This window comes from Paralichthys olivaceus, chromosome 4 (genome assembly GCF_024713975.1).
Source record: "Paralichthys olivaceus isolate ysfri-2021 chromosome 4, ASM2471397v2, whole genome shotgun sequence".
Taxonomy (NCBI): domain Eukaryota; kingdom Metazoa; phylum Chordata; class Actinopteri; order Pleuronectiformes; family Paralichthyidae; genus Paralichthys; species Paralichthys olivaceus.
In genome coordinates, this window is record NC_091096.1 from 5,846,186 (window position 1) to 5,868,730 (window position 22,545).

At 39.9% G+C, this 22,545-nt stretch overlaps 1 long non-coding RNA gene across 1 annotated transcript in view; it reads left to right on the forward strand.

Annotated features, from left to right (window-relative positions):
* The window catches only part of LOC138407457 (uncharacterized), a 179,892-nt gene that overhangs the window by 75,724 nt on the left and 81,623 nt on the right, over positions 1-22,545 (forward strand). The gene's annotated exons all lie outside the window — the stretch shown is intronic.

The following is a 22,545-nucleotide window of genomic DNA, read 5'->3' on the forward strand; positions in this document are numbered from 1 at the left end:
AGTGAGTGTATCATTGAAAGTCCAAGTAAACACCTAAACAAAAGACTCATGGTGTAAGCCACCACTATTCAATATACACACTCTCCTATTCACGCAAGCCCTGAAATCCCATTGGACTTTATTGCTCACGTTTTAAGGGATTATGAAATAGTGTCAAACAGGCTACACACACACACACACACACACACACACACACACACACACACACACACACACACACACACACACACACACACACATTAGACTACCACACCGGTCTCTTTTCTTCCCATGGCACATAATCAGCAGACTGTGGGTTTGAAACACATTTTAAATGCAGCATGTCAAAATATAAATTTCTGTCATTGTCAAACATAATTATCACAACAACAGAAGATTTTGCAGAAGCTGATTGTGGCAATTAACGCTATCTGAATTAATTGCTGATGAAATAATTGTGATAATAACTGTATTTGTCTTAAGCAACAAAAGTGTGAATCAATCAGTTGTTTATTTGGACCACTGAATGGAGACAAGAAATCAAATAGCTCATGTACTTAATTTGATGTTAATGTTTTATTCCTTTAAATGTTACTGTTTATGTTCATTTTCTCAAGAGGATCATTGTCAGTTGATTCTATGTAAGTAGGGGAAATGTGTTTAGTCAGAGCTTTGGCAGTGGCCTGGGCTGTTGCAGTTAGATGTAGGATAAAATTAAGAGTACATGATACCTCATTAACATACTGTCATTATTCTTCCAGTGACTGCAGCCTTTTTTGTCATAGGTTCAGCTTTTAGCATAAAATCTATTGCACAGGGTAGATTAGTCAACACCACAAAAGTCTTTAACTTAAAGTCACTGTCCCGGTCCTTCTCTTACTGACCCTAGCTCTATGGCCTTTGTGAAAATGGATAGCACGTTTTTTCCCAAAGCCCCTGGTTTGTGGTCTGTAATGATGACATAGCTCTTCCCTAATGGAGCTTCAGCCTTGACTTACTGTATGGTCCCTGATTTACTAATCAATTCATTGATCAGTGGCTTGATTTATGCCCATACTGCCCTTCAGCTTTCTATTCTGAGTCCTCTGACAGCTGTAGAACGCTCACTCATGCTCCCTTCATCTTTCTGTGTTTCTCTCTCCCTCTCTCAACCTCTCTCACTCTTTTTCCCCACTCTCTCTTCATTCTTCCCTGTCCAAAACTCTGGTGTCAGGCTTTTTTCTTTTTTCCTTGAAGAGAATGGAGCAGCCTATCTCGTTGTATCCCTGACACAATAAAATATTACGCTACAGGGATCGAAAGCTCTCGCTCCTTCAAGCACCAACACGTAAATCTCCCCGCCTTCGCTGCTGGCAGCTGCCTAAACATACACGGCCACTGCTCTGAGTGTAAAATGCCATTACTTTTTTATTTTTTTCATGAGCAAGAGGATGCACTCTTACTAAACTGGCTCCAAATGGAATTGAACCTTGAACCCTTCAAAGGTTGGATGGTTGGTTGGAGAGGGGGGAGGTTTTCTGAGGGAGACTTGTAAATCTGATCGTTGATGGCTCATCTCAAACACCCAGCTCCACCCCCAACCACCTCCCGCCCATCCACTTCTCCCGCCTCGACATGAATAGGGGTATAAATTGCTTTGACTTTGTGAAACGGGAATAGAGTCATAAGGTACTTTAACTGATATGGCTGTAAAAAATAAATAAAAATAATAAAAATACACAGGCAGGCCCAAACAGACAGAGAGGAAGTTTGGAGGAAAGAGAAGAGGAAAAACAAACAGCAGAGATGAAGGGAGAGGGAGGATCAGAAAGGGTAAGATGAGCTAAGAAGTAAAGTGTAAGTAAAAAGAGAGTAGTTGAGAATGGAGGAATCGCAGTCAAAGAGACAAGAAGCAGGAAGGAGAAAGTGAGATCAGAGAGGATAAAAAAAGAAGTGAAGATAAATTAGTCAGGAGGAAACCTGTATATTTGTGTCTGAAAACCATAAATCCTAAAACGGCTCCTGAGGCTCTGTCAACATGCAAACTCCAGCTGACTGACAGCTTAATGATTGGCACTTAGGGGGGAGGAAGGAAGGAGAGGAGACAAGGGGGGGCAAGGATGGATGGATTGATGAGGAGAAGGTGGATCTAATGAGAGCGGGAGCTTGGAGACACTTGAGGATGGGTGATGAATGAATACATGGATACATGGGTGCACATATGGATATGTGGATGGATGAATGGAATGGTAGGAGAAAAAATAATCAAAGTTCCTTTATAGAGTTGTTTTAAATATAAGTAATTCTTATATCTCAGTATAAATACCTAGATAATGTAGTAAGATCATGCTTAGATGATTCACAGCCTGTGTAATTGTAATGCGTCACTTGTTTCTTCCTGTGGGTTGTGCCATTTTCTGTAACATTTAATGTGTTTGTATTTAATGTTGCAACAAATCTTCATGTCCTATAGTAAAATAGCAGCCCTGTCAATATTGTGTATGTTGTGTGTCTGTGATAGTGTGGAGTTGTTCTGCTAATGAGCAAATCATGTCAAGTCTACAAAATGGGAGCCAAGAGAAGCTGGTATCCCATGATTAGTACCACAGAGAAATTTGTAGCTGTGTCCCAATTCAGGGGCCACATACCTCGGTGTCTGATTGCGTCACAGCGGGTTGACTAGTCTGTCCCCACTTCTAAGGCTCCTTGTGACAGGGCCGACGAATGTGTCTTTACATTCCTGAGCAACAAAAGATCCAACAGGTGGATTCCTCTCCCACAAACCTATCCCAGAATTCTTGAGGTGCTGTTGACGGAGCTAACAAGCAGGCAATGCTGGTGGTTGAACTCCAGAGGTGCAGCTGCTTTAAGTATCTAATGATGCAATAGTAAATGTGGGACAAGCTGGTGACTCCTATAGGAAAACCTCCATAGATCTTACTGTCTTATTTTGATTCCAAAGAATGAGGCCCCTGAACTGAGACTCGCTGTGAGTGTGGTTAGGATTAAAATAAAATATAAAGAAGAAACTCACCGTTCAGTCTTCAAACCAGTGAAAGTATAGAAAGTTGGAAACATTGAAAGTTTTGTAATAGTGGCATCAGTTGCTGGGTTTCTTGAATTTTGGTGAATAACTGAAAATAGAAACTGAAGGAAGGATGAGCTTCACTGAACCACAGCTCGAGTTGAAAAAAGCTCAAGTGTTGGAACACTCACAAGAAGTCTCCACATCCTTCTCTTTTCTTGGCTTGCTGCTGAGGTTTGCATTAAATCTGGTTGTCGAATTGTTGTAAAGGCTACCAGCGTTTATGAATGGTGACAACTTTCCTTATATGTTGTTCTTAATTAAGTCGGAATCAGCTGCTTTAATGATTATCAGGTCATTCCTGATTCTGTCCTCAGCAACTAGTCACATTTAGTTTACCTTTATTTTTAGTGTTAACCAGTAAGGACTACAGAAAAGAAGTCCAATGAAAAGGCTTTTTTTGTCAGGATGTTTCTGTGTCCAAGAACAGCCGTGACAGTAAAGTAACTAAACGTGGAATTGAAAAGTTTCTTTTGGATATCAACAATCTGAGTCAGCTCCTCTGTGTATTTTTTTTTTATTATCATGAATGAAAAAAAAATAATTTCCTGTGACAACTGGCTGTTAGAAAGTGACAGAAATTGCTCCCAAGAAAGGGGGTCAGAGAAAGAGCAAGACAGACACATTCTGACAAGGATGAAAGACAACATAAAGAGAGAGTGAGAGAAAAATACAACAGAGTGACAGCATAGTAGAAAATAACAGAAAATAAAAAAGACATGAACGCATCATTGTACATGAGAAGTGAAGAAATTAATTTTCCTTTTGTAATAAAAGACATGAAATGACATGTAAAGAACAGATTATATTGAATATAAATGTAACACTGCATTGGCCAAACACATACGATGTTTGATCCTCTATCGTTGTGGTGACCTTCACCAATGTAATTAACATCAACCTGCTCCAGGTCCATACAACCCAGACAATGCTGCCGTCCATTCAGCTGGAGGAGGGGGGGGGGGGGGATACCTTGCTGGTTTAGCTGAGTAGCCTTGTAGTATTATTATTTAATTATTTCTTTGATTAATATATTTAATTATAATGTGTTATCCTACTACACTGTGATACATCACATTTAGAGGAAAGAAATTTAGGCTGGTAAAGGAATTGTTCTTTTCTCAAAACCTTTTGTCTGCTTGATACACAACTATTTTCATTTACAAAAAAACACACACACACTTTCTTTGTCAGACACAGGTCATTTCAAATACAATTCCCTTTTTTCGGCAGTAAAAGTACCTCAACAAATTACTTTTAATATTTGTGCCCTACCCACAACAGAAAGCCAAACACAAACAAACAGATTCTTTCTCCCTCACTCTCTCATTCTACCACATCATGAAACACCACTGAAAGATTAAGTGCATAAGTTTAAAGTGAAAGGGATCCATCGGCAGAAATTGAATATAAACATTTCTAGTGATTATTTAACTAGAACAGTTGATTTATTTTCACTAGAATGGGCCCTTTATATTTAAATACTTTATATTTTACGTCAGGAGCAGTCATTTCTACGGAGGGTAGAAACCTAACCCTAACCCTAACCCGCCATGTTATTTTTACAGTAGTCCAAATTGGTCAAACTAAAAAATGTTTTAATTTTTATGACAACTGAAGTTACAGGTTCTCTCTCATGTTTGGAAACACACTGCACCTTTAAATGAACATGAACGCTAACAAACACTAACTCCCTCTTTCTTTGGTATACACACATACACACACACACACCATGCATGAATATGCACTTAACTCCCTCTCCCTCCTTTTCTGTCAACACAGATGCATTAGTGTATCTATGCACACACACACACAAACACACACACAAACACACGCACAAATAAACTTTCTCCATTAATGTCTTTTTAGAAAATACACCCATGACCTCAAACAAATAATTTCACACACACAGGTTGGATGGAATGAGGAAGTTGGTGTCACAGAGGGACCACCAGGGAAAACTCAACTAAATCAATTCATATAATGAATGACCTAACAGACTGCTGCTCTCTCTCTCTCTCTCTCTCTCCCTCCCTCTCTCTCTCTAAGTGTGTGTGTGTGTGTGTGTGTGTGTGTGTGTGTGTGTGTGTGTGTGTGTGCATGGCCTGAGACCAGCACACTTTCATAAATATTGAACAGTTATCTAAATGCTTTCATTATGGCCCTGACTCACAATGGCCGAGCTTTGTCCTTTTGACTCTTTGTTAGAGGAAGCTGGCCCTCTCTCAATCTCATCTGCTTATATTATAGCTTGCTAGCCAGCTATACCTACTGCTGCCCTGAATTAATGATAGGGACAGAGCGAAGTGGGGGGGGGCTCTGTTTGTGTGTGTTTGTGTTTGTGAGGAAGGAAGGGAGAGAGATGGGTAAAAGGAAGGAAGAAGGAGCGCATGGAAGAGAGAGGGAGAAGGAGGTGTGTTGTGGTTGACTGGATGAGACATGCACAGCAAAAACTATCTATGAATATATGTAAATATGATGGATGTGTTTGGGTCTAATTTCTCCAGCTGCCTCAGCTAACCCCATGTGAGGCGTATCCTGATGAAAAGTGTGAAAACCTCTCTGTGATATCTGTCTTCCATCACAGGGCTGGTTCCTGCTGCTCTGTTATTGCAGCAACTCTAAAGATGAAGCTATGGAAGTTACCCTGATTTTTATTTTTATTTTTTTAAACTTCACAGTGGCTGAACTGCTGCTCCAGCCCCAGAAGGAATAACTGGGTAAAAAAAACCAAATCAACTTTTGCTCTCTGTGCAGCTGCAGGACGTTTCATGCTATGGTTTGATGACTGCTTGAGTTAACGAAATAATCCACAACATTTATGATTAAAAGTTTTTTTTTTCTGCTTTCTTACACTGATTGATTCCAGGAGATGTGATTCACATTAAAGCTTTTCATGAACATGCTGTTGGTCCAGTCAGAGCACCAGTATCTGTACTTATTACAATCCCTCCTATGAGCCAGTCATTTCTACTTCACTGTTTGTATGACCAACGCAAATATGCCAAACCAAAACGTTTTTTGAGATTTTCAACTCTCTATAGCTTCATATATTTTGACAATTTAATACTTTTTACATTTGTGTCCTTGTAAGATAATCTGACGGTAAAAGTTTTTCCTTTAAGGCTACTCATCCATCTCTATTCAAGAGGGGGGAGCTCATGCTGAAATCCAAACTTTAATTCAAACTATTTTTTTTACAACTTTTGCAACTAATGAATTACTCGTCTATTACTCGTCTTTAAGTGAATATGCAGAATCTGTAGGCGAGGGACAAGATTTTCTGGCCAGAGGCTTTGTGGTTTCTACTTGGTTGCACACAGGTAAACAGTTTGTGTTGAGAGCAAAAGAGGAGTAGCACATTGACAGAAGTACATCAGCTGTTTAATTTATCTGCATTCATATGCAAATAGGAGAGAGATTAGTCAACTTAAAACTGAACTTAAAAGACCTACAAAAAGTCTGTCTGTATTTTGTTGAACATTTTACAGAAAACTGAATTTGGGTTTTTGCCCAGTTATCCACTGACTATACTGGAAGCCCCAAATATTTCCCGTTATCCCCCGAGGCTAATTCAATGTCATATGACAGCTGATGAGCTCCAAGATTGATTAATTTCTAATTTGACTTTGGTTGCACTCCACATTCATGCAAAACACCCAATATGACTGTATCTTGACTTGATGAGATGCATCCATTGTGGTGTCAAGATAAAGAGGTAGAAACGATGACAGTGACAGCTGAACTGATACACAATTTGTTTTAATTATATCTCACTTAGACTTTCAGTTTGCTAAAACTAAGGAGTTGAAATTATCCTCATGCTACAGTGATGTTGAGGTTTGATTCATTGTGTGAACACTTCGTACCTCGTTCATCAGTGAGGCTGTCAGGTCTTTTAGGTCAGGTTCAAAAGTTCCACATTTACAACAGTTGTTTGCATCCTCCTGATATAAAAACTGAATAGGCCTTCGAATTCTTCTGCTGATGGTGTAAAATACTTGTTGTATTCAAATACAGGTCTGATGCACAATTCTTTAGTGGAGGAACATATCGAGTTCTTTCTGTGTTTCCTACATCCTTCCTCCATCGCTATTTCCCATTCCACATCTCCCATTTCAATTTACTGGACTTCCTGCCTATCAATATTGGCATTTTATATTTCTGTACTTTTGTCAGTCCAATATAGGCCGTGACATTGTTGATGTCAAGGCGAGGTGATGAAAACATGCCCTGCAAAATATTTTGTGCAAATTTGAATCATTTCAGAAGATGTGAGTCAAGCATGATATCGTATTTGCATCTGTCTATGTCACTGTTTCACTGTTAGCCAGTTGGTCCTTGAGGCAACTGCACACATTACTCTTTTTTCCCAATAATCGTGTTTGCGTATGTCAGAACAGATTTGTGTGTGTGTGTGTGTGTGTGTGTGTGTGTGTGTGTGTGGTGTGTGTGTGTGTGTGTGCGCTGAATAGCAGTATGGGACCTCAGGGGCTGCATTTTATTTTCTCATTCTGTCACACACAAACACGCACACACACATTGCAATCAGTGAAACGGTGACAACTCTAACATTGCTCTCCACTTTGTGAGTTCAGCTGCGTTTGTCTAATATTCCTTCAATAAACGAAACACGTTACCGGAGCAGGATTGTGCGCGACAGGGAGACTGAGGCAGAGAAATAGCTTCAGATACAAGAACAGAAAACAAGCAGAGTTAGTTTCTGTGTTTTCTGCACTTCTGTAAAAGTAGCAATCAGCCTGTATTGATTTCCCAACATTCCCTTGTGATTTAGCGCAACCCAAATTAATGGCAGATTACAACCCTTTAGCTCCTTCTCGCTTTTTCCATTTCCCTCCCATTCGAATGTTCTTTTTTTTTTTTTTTTTAATCTATGGCTTCTCAACCACTTTCTTTCCTTGTCTGTATATTAGCTGCCTTTTCACTTCTTTTGCTTTTTCACCACTTTACAGCTGCCGCATTCTGTTGATCCGCCTTTCATTTTCTTAGTTTTATAACACAGACATTTAGACTTTGTTTCTGCCACAAGAAAAACAATCATGAAAAGTTTCTGTGATAAACAATTTTTAAGTAGTTTAACTGTGCTTTAACCTTTTTTCTAAAAACCCAGACGTATAGTGCAGTAAGTGGTGGGGTGTGCTTTACAGTGACTGTCCTTGTCTCCTGATGAACATCTTTTTGAGCATGCAAACATTTCTCTGAGTCTGTTGTGCCCGAGCAGAGAGTGATTCTTCAGTGATTCTACCAACTTCTTGTATGGGATTGGGTTATGAATCCACATGACAGGGCTGAGACCGAGCAAGGCCACTGCTCATGGGTGCGTGCATGCACACACACACACACGCGCAAGCAACACAACACATTTTCCTTGTCTTTCCCTACACACTATGTAGAAACCAGTTGCCTGTTCCGCTGACAGTGCAATTGCCAACAAGAACAACAACAATAACAATAGCTCTGGCTTTTCTGCAGCAGTGGCACACTGAGCCTGGTACATAGCTGTGTGTGTTCGTGTGTGTGTGTGTGTGTGTGTGTGTGTGTGTGTGTGTGTGTGTGTGTGTGTGTGTGTGTTGTAGGGGACAGAAGAAAAATGGGCAAACAGAGACAATGGCAGGGAATACAATTTACATTGTGCTATGCTGCATAGGTCCCTAGAGGGGTGCAAGCGCAGGAACCTAGACAGTGTGTGTATGTGTGTGTGTGGATAGGATAGAATTGGGATGGGTTGTGCATGCGTGCATACAAACAAAAAGGAGATGGTGTGCGTGATTCTGAGACAGGGAGCTATGAGCGTGACATCACTGGTATCAAGTTCTGCCCATCATGAGACACTTTTCCACTGTGTGTGTGTGTGTGTGTGTGTTTGTGTGTGTTATTACAGTTTGTGTCACGTTGGAGAAATGGTTGCGCTGGCCACTTTTTGTGCAAACTCTTGACTTACAGCACATTTGCAGCCACAGCAGAAATCCTCTGCTGAGTTTTCGACTTGCATCATACAGATGTCACACACACACGCTCTTTCCTTAAGAGTAATCCTCTCAAAAGAAACTATATAAATAAAACGTATAGACAATTGAGGGAAACCAAAACTTTGTGTCTCTGATACATTGAAATTTGGTTTTGCTTTGTGGCCTCAAATAAATCAAGACACATTTGGGTCTTCATTCTTGAGGAAAGTCAAGTCTGGTTTCAGTCAGTTAAACTTCACATTCCAAAGGTTTAAATCAACCCCAGGTGATGTTCAATTATTTTATGTAAGTTTAAGGGTCATAATAAACAATATTGTCCCTTCTCTAGATTTTCAAACCCTGTAAATAGGTCCGCAGTTTCGTACCGGTCAATTCAGAATAATTTGATGTTGATGGTAAATGTAAGGGAGGGTAAGGGGAGGTCTCTGTTGTCATTCCTCTTCTTACTGTCTTTTTCACTCATTGTTGTAAACAGTGCTGTATGTTTTGCAGTTGTTCCAGCTTCAGCCTTTAATATATATTGTAAAAAAATCTTCAATCACTCACAAGGTCTAAAATTCTCTTAGTTCTCAAACAGGTCCTCTTCGATGTATCATGTGATATCAATCCTGGTTTAACTCTTGATTAGTTTAACATCAAATTGCAGATTCATCTGATCCTGTTTAGATCTCTGCATGGCATCGACTGTAAATTGTCAGGTTGTGCATTCACAGAACATCACGTTGTGGGCTAAACTTATTTCATGGCAACACTGGTGAATGTGCGACTTTAGATGTGCAGACTGGTCAATTGTCATCTCTCGTATTTCAGTTCAGATCATTTCAAACTGATGGACTGCACTGTCTGTTCCATATTAATACTGACTGACTGAATTACCTGCACATTCAGCCACGGTCACTCCAGATTTCATAAAATGAGAATAAAATATAAAACCTCGTCAGAGAGGTTTTTGCACGACAGACTCATTGTGAATGAGAAGTCATATTCATTTGTCAGAACTGTCACGTCTCCTCTGACGAACTTTCAGTTGAAGTTTTGAGCATTTGAGCTTGTGTGTGTGTGTGTGTGTGTGTGGAGAACAGGTATTATCACCCTACAACAAAAAGAGAAATGCAAAAATGCAGTCTCATCAAAGCACACACAGTGAATCCACTCCATGTGCAAATACAGGGTATATGAGATTGTGTGTGTGTGTGTGTGTGTGTGCTGAAGCCTAATGAAGGGGGAGGAAAGTCTCTGAAGGATTTAGAAATCCACTCGGGAGCCTTAAAGACGGCTTGTTAGCTAAGTAACAATGCCTCAACACATATACACACATGTGAGCAAGTTTTTCGTGAGAAGTGAAACTCTCTCTCTCTCTCTCTCTCTCTCTCTTCCTGACGCACACACACATTACGTTTGAAAATCCGTCCTATCTTTGCAAGATTTGCTCCTCTCTTACAGTGAATTAAGCTCATAATCTCTTGGCCTCAGACTTTCTCACACACATACAGTACTCACGCACACACCAAATAATATCGTTTTAATTGCACTCGTCAATGCTCTCTCACTTATACACACCTGTCGGTCACATAGAAATCAGACAGCACCAATGATAGGGAGGAAACAGGTTGCACATCCTCTAATGCAATTATTTTTAATTAAACAAGAAAAAACATGAGATTGAAATGAAAAGATTAAGGAAATTAATTTTTGAGCAAAAAATTGGACTAGGCCCATATATTCCCACAGTGGAACCACTATAGACAGTCAACTGCTTCACGTGAACGACTCTGGTAAATTAGCTCACACATTCATGGCCACAGTGTAGGATACATTGTCTATGTATATGATTTCCGTTTTGCCATCCGGTGCCGGTGGAGAAACAAGGGGGGGAATTTCTTCATACAAAATGCAAGTTCCAAATTAATGAATGTGAGGTCTTTATTAGTAACTGTCAATAAAAGGCAGGTTGTATGAGTTGTAAATGAGAGGGCTGGAGAGATAGAGAGAAATGTGAGGTAAAGGACAAAAAGTACATTTTTAAGTGCAGGAACATTTCTTGGAACTCAAAAACCTTTTCAGGCACACAAGTATTTCATATGCTTTTCCACTGGAGGAGCAGGAAACATATTCATATCTGAGCTGTAGTTCTGGCCTTCAAGATATATTCCCAATATAGGACACAGGAACGTCCCTGATTCGTAATACCCTCATCCCGACTAAGTTGGGTGAAAATCTGTGCATTGTTGACTCATTTTGTACACGCACATGTGTCGTGTGTAATAAATTTAGCATTTGATGAGTTGTCTTGAATGCTGGTTCACCGCTGCCCCCCCGGAATGCTATACTTATCCATCATATTAGTTCCTGACTTTCATATTCTGTCATCAATAGTTCTCGGGACTGTTTGGTCAAAATGTTCTGTGTCTGTGTGAAATGCACCTGCATGTAGTTTGGGAGGATAAATGAAAGGAGAGAGAAAGAATGAGTGCGATACAGAGAAGATAGAGAGCAGAAAATGAAAGGAGCTGATGGGAAATATTTTGAGAGGAGGAGGTGGGGACAAACAAGGAAATGAGGTGCTGAGATGGGATATGATTGGCATTTCTGATTAGCATCATAATAAACCTCACAAATAGCTGTGTGATAGATCAGTTAAACTCTAAATGAATGAGGCAATTGTTGAGAGTGAGCAAATTAGCATCTGCTCAGTTTTGTGATTAGTCTTAATGGATGAGCCAGATTTTAAAATTGTTTCAATACATTTTAAAGTGTGTAAACTGTCCCTTATGAAGGTTTCAGGATTACATCACGTTGCCTTATCATTTTGAGTTGTCATTGTGTCTGATTATTACCAGAATCCAACATGGAAATGAGCAAGGTAACAGATTTCATTAGATAACGCTGTCAGTGGTTCCCGTCATCTTTTCGTTGTGACCCCTGAAAATGAAGTTGTGTCTACTTGTGACCCGAGTCACGGCTCATCTATAGCCTGCGTAGTCCAACCGAAAAGCAATGTTCCCTCCTCTGATTGTTTCTCTACAACTCTCCACTAGTTCACAATAAATAGCAAAAATTATAGACAAGGCAGAAAATGTAATTCTTGCCCCATCTTTTCTGTCTTGCTCATCATGCATAACTTTCCAAATGTATCTTGCAATGCCCCTTATGGATGATTAGCAAAGTCAGGAACAAGTGTTTAATAATGCTCCACCACAAGCATACCCTCACTTCTATAAATTGCATTAACAATAACATTATATATGGACACCAAACAGACAAACAGTTTCTCTCTTGATACTGTTTTTAAGGCCTGAACACTGGTCCCAATATCTGGGAACTTGTTTGGCAAATATGGAGTTAAAATGTGAGACAGTGTAAAGTCTCCATCCCTTGCTTGTCACTGTGACATGCAGTGGCTGGGATGTGACATAGAAACTGCTGATATTACCGTATATCCCATCTCCCTGTGAAGGAGACAATAACAAGAGTAATCCTACTGGGTGTTGCGACTGCTCACTACAATGACAGACGAATGGTAAACACATCTCACAGTTTGGTTTTCTACTCCAAACAAACTTCTCCCTCATGCAATCATGCAAAACCCATCGTCAAAGTAATTCCAGCTATTACTTTCGTTGTCGCTGCAGATCTTTAATGTCACTCTCCATGTTTTTCTGAATCTTTTGTAAATCTTCTCCTCACACAGTCTTTCACTCTCTTTACTCACTATCTTCTTCTTTCTTGCATTTCCATTTTTCATACATCCTCCTTTCCCTCTGTTTCTGTGCTCTTCTTTTCTCCGTTGTTTTTCATCTCTTCAGCCCTCTGAGCACTTTTTCCCAGAAAGCTACAACAATGAAATAAACCCAAAATCACACCTCGGCTGTAAGTTTTTTTTTTTCTTTCCTTCGTAGTCGTCTGTCTTCCCAAACAATATTACAAAAGCAATTCCACACCAGTCAATAGGCCCCAGTATTGGCTCTCATCCGCCTTGTCCCATAGGGGCTGCCATATCATCAATACAGATTTATACTGTAGCCTGGTAGCTAATATACACAAATGCCAATACGCCGGCTCTCTCAAGTCGGTAAAAATACATGGAGCAATCTGGGCCAATTTTATGAACAGTACTAAAAGATTGGCAGTGGAAAGAAAACAAGCCAGAGAGATGGTAGTGGTGGGAAGAGCGGTAGAAAATGTGGGATGAATTAACCCAGTACATTTTAAGGCACACAGACATGTTGCACAACAACCACCAGTTGCAAATTTGTGGCGCCAACACTTTTCCACCCTTTTGAAATGTTCGTCTTCTCTGACTTGATTTTTGTTGGTTGCCACCTGATGATATGTTGTGTTTTTTCTTTACCATTGCAAGAAAGATGCTTTTTTACCAGTTTCCTCTGGAATATTTCTTGAATCTAGATTAAAAAAAACATCAGGCACATTCAAGGAATTGATATCTATGAGTTGGGTGATTTGGTGCAGCTTGATTTAATTGTGGTAATAGTGTTTTCTATGCACAAATTGAAAATGCATACCAAATCAGATGAATGGAAACACCATGTACATCATTATCTTTCACAATAGAATAAACACTTATGTGAAATAATTATCCATACTGTTACAAGGCTACAATGTAGATTTTGTGCTCTGGTTGTAGTTGGTGGGAAATTGTCTGGCTTTGATTGCAGTTATATATATATATATATATATATATATATATATATATATATATATATATATATATATACACTAACTTTGATAGGTTAACCTCCCTGTGACCTTCATTCCCTCCATGGTCTGTTTTTATTGTTAGTTTTCGGTCTTCAAAATGCCATTTTCATTTTGAGTAACAGAGGAAGCGTAATTTTTGTCTTGATGATAACGCCGGCAAACTGACTGTTTCCCTGCAACAATCCATTACCTGGAAAAAGAAAAGAGCACTGAGGATGTATCCAGCTGTGATGGTAGCCTCCAGTTTTGCTGACACACACACACGCACGCACATGCTCAAAAGAAAATTATTAACGTTGCAGACTGGTACCAGATGCTCGGTGTATGTGTGTTCTGTATTGTGTGGGGGGGCAGCACTGAGACTTTTAATACCTGGGGAGACAACAAGGAACAAGTTGGGTTCGGGTGTGTGTATGAGGAAGGGAACGGTCCCATTGCTATAATATCCTCTTGTCCAAATGGACCATTTTTAGTACTCTGTCTCTCTCCCACTCCTACACACACACACACACACACACACACACACACACATATCTGTACAAGTACACACACAGAGCAAGCCATGCTCCTCAGATGCACAGCTAGCAACAGCAGGATCACAGTAGGAAAACATAACTGGGATCTGAATCAGGAAAGGAGAACAGATGGAGGAAAACATTACACATACACAACCCCACACACGCGTAACACACCATATCCACTCTCACACAGATGCACATGTTCACACTCAAGCCAAATTCATTCTCTCACACACAGTGAAGTACACACATTGACCCCCTTCTGACTCCATCACTCCTCAGAAACTTGCTGCTTTGTCACCGGTTTCAGCTTCTAGCATCTACCTTGTTGTGACTGTGTGTTGTGGTGTGTTTACTACAAGCTGCATGCAGCTGTCATTGTGCCGGTTACAAAGGCACCTTCCCCGAGACAAGATGGATCCCATAGCCTCACCATATGTGAGCTTGTTCCAGCTCAGTCTCTCATAGTGTCTGATGACTGTGTCATGTAAAAACCTGTACAGAGATGTCACTGTTATATCCTCATTTTCTGTGTTCCTGCTGGATTGCTGCTGTGGTAAGAGGGAGAGTGTTTCTTTAGAAGTGTATTGTGTGCTAATATTACAACCAAAACATGTTTTGTGTGAAAAAATATCTGGCTTTCCTTTTTAATACATATTTCAGATCGAACTGAATTCAAAAGGGCCTCAATTCTTCTTTAGAATAGATTTAGCAGCGTTCAAAGAAAAGACCCAAATTAACCTTGATGGAATACAAAAATTGCTGTTTTCAATGAATAACTCTTAGAGTCAGAACGCAAGAGTCGCAATTCAACATGAAATACTTTGCATTATTATAAGTGAGGTAATTCGAAAGAATGAAAAGGAAACTTTGATTCTTAAAATTAAATACCAGTTGGCACAAGTTAGAACATTTTGAACAATGTGTAATGTTGACATAATTGAACAAATGTCCTTTTATTGTGACTTGATGAATGTGTTCTTTTTTATACCATTGGCTTCTTTAAATGATAACTGAAATGATCTAAACTGAGAAAAAGCAGATCATGATTGGCTTGAACCTCAAGTTCAAATGGTTAATATTCACTTTGGTGTCACACCGTTGGCTGCATGAGAGTATTAGCCCTTCTGCGATTTTCTATGGAAAATACACCAAATAAAACACAGATGTTCACCTCCCAATATCGAGTTTTTAAAGCAGAATTAGTAACATTTTTGGTGCCAATGGTACAAACTATAATCACATTGATGTTTACATATCGTGGTAAAGTTACTTTATCAAAACAGCACATATAATTACATTGACTGTCAACGTACTGTGTTTCATATTAAAGTGTATAAAGCAATAAGCGACATTTTATAAATGAAATGAAGTTCAGTCAGTCACTCTCCTTTTTGCTCTGTTTTGGTCTGGCTCATTAGATTCTAAATGTTCCATTATCTGTACCCTGATATTTGCCTTTAAGTCGGGAGCACATGCAGCCTTCATTACGGTTGTCAACAAGAATCATGACAGCATTGAAAGTGACCCAAAGCAGTTCTGAACAGTCTGAAGAGCGGGTCATGGTGGTGCAGAGGTTAGCACTGCTGAGAGAAGGTTTGAATCCTGGTTTTTCTGGGGCCGTGCCCATAGGTGTGAATGTGAAAGTGAACCATTGTTTGCCCTCTGTTGGCCCTGCAAAATGCTGTGTCCTGTCCAGGGTGTACCCCGCCTCTCCCAATGTCAGCTGGATTGGCTCCAGTCCCCCCATAACCCTTAAAAGGATTAGCGCTAAAGATAATGGATGGATGTTCAAGAGGATCTGCAGCGAATCCTCTGAGGCGCCACAGGGAGGAGCATGAAATCTAAAAATGTGTCAGTTGAGTCAGCATCCCAGAGACACTAAAGAAAGAAGTGAGCTTACTAGACCTCTGCAGCCAACAGTCTGTTTGACGCTGACAGCGGGAGGCTACACTAGCTGCTACTAGCACGACACAGTCAGTGGTGGAGGTGAAATTCAGGTTAATTCAGGCACCAGGATTTGACAAATAAAGAAGAATACCTTATCTTTGGTTCTGTTGAATCCATTTTGATCCTGTTTTTATTTAAGCCGTCCATTGTGGGTCCAACAGTATTAATTGTGCCAAGCTCAGACGGTGGAGTAATGCTCACTGCTGCAGCTTCCAGCTATGTTTTTTACCTGGTGAGGACTTGCTGATGTCCCTGTGGGTGTTCGTCTGTGTTTACATTTGCAAACAGGGATTAGCTGAGCCTTGATGACACTCCAGCCCATATGTGTATATTTCTACTGTGTGATGTGTGTCAGCGAATAAAAATCAGTGAGAGAGGAAAAGTGTATTTCAAAGTATGGCAGTCCAGTTGTCTGCCTAAGCCACAGTACAAGTGTGTGTCTGTGTGTGTGTGTGTATGTGTGTGTGTGTTTGTATGTGCATCACATCCATGCAGGTCAGTCTTCAGGGTCTCAACAATGTTGCTACCAAACCCACTTCACACACTTTCTCATAATTCCCTGGTCTCTGTCTCTCCAAATACACTGCAACTTTTATCATCAGCTAAAACAAATAGCCTCAGTCTCCCCAGACTGACACACACACACACACACACACACACACACACACTAATCCTTGTGTTAGGATTGTTATGGTGACCCTTTGTTGACATTATGCATTCCCTAGCCCCTTACTCAAACCTTGACCCTCCCAGTTGAATGCCTAACCCTGAACAAACCCTATAATCAAGTCTTAACCCTCAAACTGAGATTCAAACCTGCTGTGTCGAGCATTCTGGTCCCCACAAAGTAGTTGAGCCTCCAGTTTTCAAACCAATAGAAATGTAATAAAACAAACCTCACACACACTCACACACCAAAAATCCTTATTTTTTTGGGGACTGTCATTACCCTTGAGCCTATAGCCCTAATTCAAATCTGTAGCCCTGTGTCAGTCCTGTGTGTTAATATGAAATCCATTAGAATGTAGCTCGAGAAAATTGTATGTATCTAAAAATCTGTCCTCACAGAGATAGAAGTACAAAATGTGTACGCAGGCACGCTGTGGGAATCATTTCTGTGTGTAATTTTTCCCATTCGCTGTCGGTGGAGCAGGCTGTTGGATTGGTTGCTGCAGTGATAGATGCCCGGCCAGTTTTCTGATTACTACAATCTTCGATCTCCAGGTCCCAACATAATCAGAATAAATGTCCCCTACTGTAGAGGGAATAAAGGTGTGTGTGTGTGTGTGTGTGTGTGTGTGTGTGTGTGTGTGTGTGTGTGTGTGTGTGTGTGTGTGTGTGTGTGTGTGTGTGTGTGTGTGTGTGTGTGTGAGAAAGACGGGGTGGAAAGGAAAATAGGTGTGAGAGTGTATTGTGTCAGGGCGGTGCGGCTGTTTGTACAGGAGTGAGTGACAGCTGGTGTGTAATGCCTGCACATTGATGTAACAGGATAAATTGATTTCTCGTTTAGTGTTTTTTTGGAACTTCTTCCTCCTCACTTAGTTTGGTTCTTTTAACACAGAGTGGTGTTGTGGGTTTTTTAAGGTCAGATGAGTAATCTTTTGTTGCCACTTTCAAATCACAGCAGGTGACTGTTTGTGTACCAAAGATTTTAAAAACATGGATTGTAAAAATGTATTGATAAAGTCTCAGGTGATTCAGTTTGATAACTTCAATAAAACTATGGTGATCTGATATTATTCTCAATTATTTATCATCACTCGCCCAATCGATTACTTGTTTATCCTGTGTCATAACTGTGATTTGATTAAACAAGTGGGGGCACATTTCTTTCCAGCAGTCATCACTTACAAGACAAACTCACTTTTTTTTTGTAGCTGCGGAGCCTCAAACTCATTTATCATGAGCCACAAGTCAATTTTGGTATTCGCTCAAAAACAATGCATGGTAATGCTCAGGAAATTGCTTGGCTGTCAGTTTTTTGTCTACAGGCACTGAAGGAAGCTGGTTACCGTGCCAGATGACATCCATCATGAGGGAAAGTGATTTGCAACTTGAAAACTTAAAATTTGTCACTCACCTCTCACAAACAACAAAAGTGGTTCTAACACATTCTGTGAAGCTCTCACAGGAAGAAGAGATGAGTGATTCTCTTCACTCACCAGACTGCACTCCTATAATTACAATGTAAACCCAAAACGAACCGGATCAAATACAAAACAATTTAACATAGACTTTTCATTTGTTAAAACACCCTCAGTTGACCTAAAGAGTACTGCGGTACAATCAGTACTTATACTCAAGTCATGATTTAATTAATGCTGCATTACAAATACATCAAATTTACACCAATAAATACACAATACAAACACACTGATGTGATATTCATACAATGCTGCAGCATTGTGTAGCTGGCAAGACCCAGTTGCAGCCAAGAATATGACCTTTCTCCATTAAACAACAATAAAACATCAGACAGGCTGATAGTAAAAAGCTGTGATGAGATAACACACACTGCAGACCCATGTTACAGAACAAGCAGAGACGGGGGATGTCAGTGAATATGTTCTGCCCCTCCACTCACTGTAGGTAGACAATAGTGAGTGTATCATTGAAAGTCCAAGTAAACACCTAAACAAAAGACTCATGGTGTAAGCCACCACTATTCAATATACACACTCTCCTATTCACGCAAGCCCAGACATCCCATTGGACTTTATCTCTCACGTTTTAAGGGATTATGAAATAGTGTCAAACAGGCTATACACACACACACACACACACACACACAAACGCATACACAACCACCTCTGACCCACCTTTTTAAATTTCAATCAAGCTTCTTGCATCACATAGATCAATATTTATAGAATCAATGTTTATTAGCCTTGGATTGACTGTGGTGTCAACCTAAACATATTGAATTGGCTGAGGTATTGAAGTGTCACCCTTAACGCCTCAGTATTTATGGCGTATGTTAGAATAATGGGTGGCAGGAGTTGTTGAATAAAAAAACAAGGTTGCAGCTTCAAATCTCAGTCTCATTTTGATGAGGGAAAGAGCATTAATTTGAGATTTTAAGTGTTTCAGACAGAATTGATAAACCTCACCAAAATAAGGAAGAAGACAGTGATTAAATGCTCTATTCCCTCACTTCATAACAGCCGAGGCTCGACCGCCCTCAGCTTTAAATCATGTTCATCAAACCTCAGGAATGGACATTTTGCCTCGTCTCATGAGCGGTTCAGAGGTCAGACACATGTTCAGAGGTTAGATCGAGACACAACACCAATCAATAAAATCCTAAATTAAATCCTAAAATACAAAGACGCTTCGATGTTAAAGCTCAGCTAAGCATGACATGGTCTCTCATTCTGGATGGAGAGAGAAGTGCAGCTGCAGTATGTTAAACAAACTGAAATGTAGAAGACACAGAACTAAAAGCTTTCCATCCCTCTAATTGACTGCTGAGTGACCATCTGCATCGTGAGAGTGCACTCATTCGGGCGCATGTGTATTGCAGCACCTGCATTAATGCGTTTACGGATAAGGCAACAATTTGAATCAGCGCTGTAGTTTTTATTAGAGAGAGCACAGTTGGAAAATAATTGTGCTAATTAAGTATTTATTCATATTATTTACATACATTTATTTTAGCTCACTTTTAACAGTCCAGCATGCTTTTTAGGAGAGAATGAAAAACTAAAATCGAGGCGAACATAAAATTAGCACCTGCTTTAGCTCTTGTTTTTTGTAAGTTCCTGTAATTTATGTGGTCTGGTTGATTTAAATGTGCATGGTGATGTTTACCAGTAGAGCCTGACCGATTCAGATTTCAGGGACCAAAGCCAATGCTGATGTTTAGGAGTAATATATCAAATATTGGTTAAAAAAAATAAAAAAGGAAAACACAAATATATACACACATTTGGAAAATAATTAAAATTGTACACGAAATGTCTTATACTACTACTACTACTAATTATAATAATTTACAATGAGTAAACTCTGTATTGACACCACACAACAACCAAAATCTTTTTCTTTAATGTTTATTCTGTAAAATAAATGTTTTCATATCAGTGATACCGATCTCATCATCAACCTCATCATGTGTCTGTGAAATAATCACAGCGGACGATTTTTATCAGCCAACAGATAAATCGGTCACTCTCTACTGACCTGTGATCGGAATCACTCGAAGTCAAGTAGAATCCTCAACTCGAAATGGCACAGTGGAACATGGAACAGAGTGAGCTGCTTCACTGAGCAACTGTTAGAATTTATGTAATATTACAAGGAAAATGACAACAACCAACATCCCCCCCACTGGCACCAATAATTCACCGATGTGGGTGTGAATGAGTAAAAGAAACGACTGTGACATTAGTGTGTTGCTGTATGTGTCGTATAGCTTCTGCACAATTAGGAGTGTGAAAGGGAGAGGAAGGCGTTTTTGCAGCAGGGAGTGTATGAGAGGACGGTGCAGGCTGTGTTTGTGTGTCTGTGTGTGACAGTGACTCTAATTGCTCTTCACCTCTACTTCAAAAGCTTTTAGCCCAGTCAGCACTCAGCCAATCAGAATGGCTGCACAAAGTAGCCAGTCTGCGAGCAGAAGAGAGTCGAGGCAGGACTGTCTCTCAGCTAAGTGGATTACCTTCACACTCTCTCTGTCATACTGTGTCCAATAGTGTGGCACACAACAAGAATTAACTTAATGAAGTGACAAAAACGGACACTTTCTGTGTTTGTGTTTCCCCGTCTCTCCCAGCCGCCCTGTTTGGTTTTGTTGTGGATTTTCTCTTTCCGACAATTTTTATTTTAATATTCCTCTAACCACTCCCTCTCCTCCTCCTCCTCCTCCTTTCCTCTGCACTCATTTCATTTGCATTGATAAGTATGTTTCTCAATTTGGGAAATAAAGAATAAGTGTCTGAAACTGCCTCCTGCTATCGGGACGCAGCTGTGAATAAGCCAGCTACCAAGCTGGGATAATGCGTTTGCAATTACAGAGGAGAAAAGAGAGAGAAGGAGGACGGAAAGCTTCAGCTGTCAGTGAGATACGTGCGCCACCTCATCTCGTTCTGTGCTGCAAATTCAAAGATGCTTCAGTATTTATCCCTGTCATGAAAAAAATAATATTTCCTAAAGCGGTTTACATTACAATACTCAGTGATAAACAATACGCACAAATCAAAATAATGAGATTTTTTCACATGACCTTTCTGTCACTCCACCATCCGTCACTGAAGGAATTCTAAAGGTGCTTTCACATTCTTTGATGCTGTTGTTGTCCGTGTGTACGAGTTTCTAACAGGCAGAGAAAGTGACGGTGCAGCAGGCAGTTTTTCTACAGTGGCCCAGAGAGCTCAACCTACTGCAACTGAAGTAAATACATGAAAATAGATTTAAAAAACAAGCCAATTAAGAAAATGTTTTCATTGGTTTGACAAGAAATGTGCTGCAAATATTAACATTACACATAAATACAACCGAATAGAGAATCATGCTGTAAATACACAAAACACAACCTCACACACAAATTACTGCAAATAAACAAAACACAACCAAATAGACAAACATGCAGCAAACTAACAAACCACAACCAAAAATATAAAATGTGCTGCAAATACAAAAAACCCAACCAAATGTTGGCTTATGGAAAATGAGCCAAATTAGTGCAGCAGAGCAGGATTCATCACTTTCATGTTTCTACCACTTCGCCATCAGAGTTACCCACAGTGCATTTCTGAATTTGGTTGTTTTGTGAGTGTTTGTCACTTTGCTTGTGTTGTGTGTATTTGCAGCTTCTGCAAAACTAAACCTGGAACTGCAAATAAATATGAATACTCTGTTCCACCTTAAAATTAGTTTCTCCAACTTTGAATAAACTACATTTTGTGTGTTACTAAGCAACAAAGACAGTCACCCACAAATTGCAAATACTCACATGCACTTTACAATGAAGAATTTTTTTGGGGTAAGATGATAATTTAATACCTTTGCCGATGACAACCACGTCAGTGTCTTATAACGAGTTTCTACATTTACATTCCTCCCCACAGCTGTGGGTGTTTACTCGGTAACTATGAAGTATGCCTTTTCCACTTTTCCAATTTATCTCTTGATAAAGTTGCTTTTGTAAAAGCTCATTTCCCCCTCGCTCTGTTTTCTCCACAGGATTAGATTACCCATCTAACACCTCCATCCACCTCTCTCTTTTTCTCTCAGGATCTTCACCTCGGATTCCTTTTTTGTCTCTTCCCTCCTCTCGCTCAATCTCCTTTTTCTTTCTCTGCCTCAGTTTTTGGATTCTCGCTTTTTG